The following is a 5,018-nucleotide window of genomic DNA, read 5'->3' on the forward strand; positions in this document are numbered from 1 at the left end:
TTGGCATATATGCTATATAGCAATCTATTACAAAACATAAATGGTGAAAAAGTATGCACTGGAAAAAATAAACTGAAAATTCTAAGTTCTTTTCTTGGCTAGTTTCATATGATACTGTTACTTTTGTCTTTAAATACTTAATAACTTCATTTCCCTAACCAATATTACTTTATAAATAAGCTCAAATTTTGGTGACACAATAGAAATATAAAATGATCAGGTGAAAAGTATATAATTTTATAACAGTCTGATACACATTTTTTATCAGTTAGTTTATATCTAATTGGATACAAGTACTTGAGTAATAATAATACATGATTAATTAGGAAATATTCTTGTGATAAACAGTAAGCTTGATCCACACTTTAAAACTTTAAAACATGCTCTGTTTAGTCAAGAAAACCTAAGCAACAATCCTAGAAATAAAGGGACCATTTTCTTAGTAATTACATTCCTTACAGCCTTCTTTACTTCCTCATTCCTAAAGCTGTAGATCAAAGGATTCAACATGGGGATCACCACTCTGTAGAACACGGAAGCCACTTGTCTTGAGTCAGGGAGTAGCTGGAAGTAGGTCTCAGATAAGTGTAGATGGAGGTGGAATAGAACAGGATCATGGCTGTCAGGTGACACGCACATGTGGAGAAGGCTTTGCATCTCCCCTCCTCTTTATGCATACAGAAGATGGAGAAAAGAATGTAACACTAGGAGGTAAGGATCACCAGCAGAGTTCTGACCATATTCACACCAGCAAATGTGGACAAGATGCTTTCACACAGGTGTGTGTCAGAACACAAGAGCTTAAAAATTGGAGGGATGTCACAGAAGAAGTGATAGATGACATTGGAACTGCAGAATGACAAGCTGTTCACATAACCTGTGTGAACCACAGAGTTGAACAGTCCTGCTGTAAAAACCCCTGCTGCCATTTTCAGGCAGACTGTCCTGGACATGATCAAGGAGTAAAGGAGAGGGCTACATATGGCCACATAGCGGTCATGGGCCATTAACCCAAAAAGGATGCATTCAATTGTGGCCAAGGCTATAAAGAAGTACATCTGCAGAAACCAGCCAGCAAAGGAGATGGTTTTCTTCTCTGACAATAAATCAACCAGCATCTTTGGAGTGATGGTGGAGGAATAACTAACATCCACAAAGGACAGGTTAGCCAGGAAGAAGTACATGGGTGTGTGAAGTCTGGAATCAGCTCTGATTAAGAGGATCATCCCAACATTCCCCACAACTGTAAGTGTTTAAATCATAGAAAAATGGCAGAAGAGGATAACTTGTAGCTCCAGTGTGTCTGCTAATCCCAACAGGATGAACTCCGTCAGTGAAGTATAATTTTTTTTCCGGCCATTTATTACAGATATATAATGCTTCAGCTTCCATTAGATGGAAACATTTCACTGTTCTATGTTTCCATGAAGTAATAGGAATGTTAATGTGGTTAGTGGCACATGAGGGAAAAAATGGCTTGGATAATAGAGTATAGTAAATAGAACAACTGAAATAAGGTAGAAACTAGTGAAAAAATGAATAAATGTTGGAGTTTGTTAACCAATTATCTGTATTAAATGTGGGTTGCTGCTGCTGCTGCTAAGTCGCTTCAGTTGGGTACGACTCTGTGCAACCCCAGAGATGGCAGCCCACCAGGCTCCGCTGTCCCTGGGATTCTCCAGGCAAGAACACTGGAGTGGGTTGCCATTTCCTTCTCCAATGCATAAAAGTGAAAAGTGAAAGGGAAGTCGCTCAGTCATGTCCAACTCTTCACAACCCCATGGACTGCAGCCTACCAGGCTCCTCCATCCATGGGATTTTCCAGGCAAGAGTACTGGAGTGGATTGCCATTGCCTTTTCTGAAATGTGGGTTGAGGCATCCAAAAATCCTTGGCCTAAGTCTACATAGTTCACTTCAGTTTTTTTCTAATGCAACATTTATGTTCTATTCTTTCTCTTCTAGCCCACATCCAAAATGCAAATTTCAGAGCTATCCTTGTTGAAGTCTTCCCCATTTTCTGAGGAGGTATTTGTTTAACTCAAATGCATTTTTTTCTCACAAAGACAGCTCTCTTTATTCTTTGATTCCAATATTTATGACTCACTACCCAAACATCACTTTTGTATTTTCCAAGCAGCAAACACAGCCTGTTTCAAATAACCCATATTTTGATACCTATTATACTCTTAAGAATTATTATGTATGTTTTAAAAGTTAACCACATATCTGTTCTCATTACAAAACACATTATCAAATCAATGCCCTATAGTAGCAGTCACCATACCTGTCCTCGGCAGTGAAAGATAAGGGCAGCAGCACACACTTAATAATATCTTTCCCAGTACTAGTTCATCTGGTCTATTATTTTCTTTCTTATCATAATCTTCTCTAATAACTCAGTTGAGGCATAAAAATTATAAAGAGACAATTTTCATGTTGAAATGAAATTAAATCAGAGACAATATGGATTGTTTCTGTGTAAAAATTTGAGACACTTCTTGAATATATACACATACTTGGATTTTTTTTTTTTTCTGAAAGAGGGTTTAACCATGGTGACTAGATTACAGCTTTTAATTGTGAGTCAATCCTCTAATGACAGAAACTCCATTCTCAAAAGTAATTAAAATATGATCATACATAGGTAGATGGAATCACACTCTATGTGGACTTGCATCATAACTTAGTTATTGATCTCTGTGTTACTTTAAAGTTGTTTTCCAAAGATAAAAACTTTAATTGGCTATTTAATTGCCTATTTTTTTTTAATAATTTTAGCTTATTCCAAAAGGGTACATAAACCACTACAAAATTATAAATCTCCCCCTATGTATGCATATGTCTGAGTGTGTGTCTGTGTGTAACTGTGTGTGTATGTAACTCACCACATTTCTGGGTAAATTTAACCTGCAATCCACCTGTTTTGAGTGAAATAAACTGGAAGAAGATGCTAACTACTAAGTTCATGAATATTCTTCTGATGAATATGAATTATATTGGCCACAAAGGGACCTAGATTTCTGAGCTGGATGACAACTTTATGACAGGTCATTAGGTCAGCTTTACCACATCCCAGTTGAATATCGCAGCTTCTATCAGGTGCCACTTTAGCAGCAAGTGCAAGGCAAGGGCCATGGGGAATTTCTCTCCAAAAACTATATAATATAGTTACCATCTTAACAAGACCTGACCCCCTCTCAATTTCCTCCAGAATTCTACTAAATCACTCCCATTCCACTTCCACATTTAGGCTTACCTTTAATATTCAGATTAAAGGATGCTGTTGGTAATTGACAGATTTCCATAAGCAAGAAATCCATGAGTCCATCATGCAGAATATGTGTCAGTTTCACACATTAAACACTGATCAACCTGTTTTGGAACTATGCGGTGATTAAACTCTGCCATAACTGAATGTTTGTTCATGTGGCTTTGTTTATATGTATCACTCTGGAGGACAGAAACTCAAAGAAGAACAGGAAATTTTTGAGAAGAAAAGAAAGGAATAGAAAAAAAAAAAAAAAACTGATCTAATTGTGCTTTTTAATGAAACAGCTGTTTTCTATATAGAACACTGCTACACAATTCATATTTATACATTCAGTTCAGTTCAGTTCAGTTGCTTAGTCATGTCCGACTCTGCGACCCCATGGACTGCAGCACGCCAGGCCTCCCTGTCCATTATCAACTTCCAGAGTTCACCCAAACCCGTGTCCATTGAGTCAGTGATGCCATCCAACCATCTCACCCTCTGTCATCCCCTTCTCCTCCTGCCCTCAATCTTTCCCAGCATCAGGGTCTTTTGAAATGAGTCAGCTCTTTGCATCAGTGGGCAAAATATTGGAATTTCAGCTTCAACATCAATCCTTCCAATAAACACCTAGGACTGATCTCCTTTAGGATGGATTGGTTGAATTTCCTTGAAGTCCAAGGGACTCTCAAGAGTATTCTCCAACACCACAGTTCAAAAGCATCAGTTCTTCAGTGCTTAGCTTTCTCTATAGTCAAACTCTCACATCCATACATAAAGAACATTAATGTTAAAGTTACTGAGATCAGATTCTAAGAGATTGTTTCCTGAATACATCTCACAAACATCTTATCATCAGTCTCTTCTTCCATTTCATATTCTCTTATTAAAAGTGTAGTCTGTGATTCCATTCGCTTCATCTTCTTTGTCATGTCATCATTGCCCATGTCAGGTCTGTTTATAGCATGACTAAGTCCACAGCTTCCTGGATTCAAATTGATTTTCAAAGTTTCTTGGATGGATTTGTAAATGGAGAAATACAAAAAAAACGTACCAGAACTAGCATCAACTCATTGCATCTTATTCTGAGAGGTTTAATTCACTGAAATATATAGAAAGAAACCTCATTAATTTGCACCTAACTACATTAGGTTTCCTTACATGTTGAGCGATGTAAAACTCAATTGCAGCTAAGGAATTTCAAGCAAGAGCAAATCTTGAGTTATCACACTTTCAAACTTCAAGTGATATTTGAAAGTTATAGTTATTGAACTCGTTAAAGTTATAGTTATTGAACTAGTGTGGTACTCACATAAACATAAGCACATAGACAAATGGAGCAGAATTGAGACAACATAAAGAATTGAGACACATCTATCAGTTCAGTTGCTCAGTCATGGGGTCTTTGCAACATCATGGGCTGCAGGACACCAGGCCTCCCTGTCCATTACTGACTCCCAGAGTTTACTCAAACTCATGTCCATTGAGTCAGTGATGTCATCCAACCACCTCATCTTCTGTTGTCCCCTTCTCCTCCTGCCTTCAATGTTTCCCAGAATCAGTGTCTTTTCCAATGAATCAGTTCTTCACATCAAGTGGCCAAAGTATTAGAGTTTCAGCTTCACATCAGTCCTTCCAATGAATATTCAGGACTGATTTCTTCTGGGATAGACTGGTTGGATCTCCTTGCAGTCCAAGGGACTCTCAAGAGTCCTCTGCAACATCACAGTTCAAAAGCATCAATTCTTCGGCACTCAGCTCTCTTTA

At 37.8% G+C, this 5,018-nt stretch overlaps 1 pseudogene; it reads right to left on the bottom strand.

The window, feature by feature from the left end:
- Positions 1 to 393: 393 nt before the first annotated feature.
- On the bottom strand, positions 394 to 3,136 carry LOC147354909 (olfactory receptor 5F1-like; annotated as a pseudogene).
- Between the last annotated feature and the right edge of the window lie 1,882 nt (positions 3,137 to 5,018).

The sequence above is a fragment of the Bos grunniens genome, chromosome 17 (genome assembly GCF_055505025.1).
Source record: "Bos grunniens cultivar Pamir isolate PY7600 chromosome 17, Bosgru_T2T1.0, whole genome shotgun sequence".
Taxonomy (NCBI): domain Eukaryota; kingdom Metazoa; phylum Chordata; class Mammalia; order Artiodactyla; family Bovidae; genus Bos; species Bos grunniens.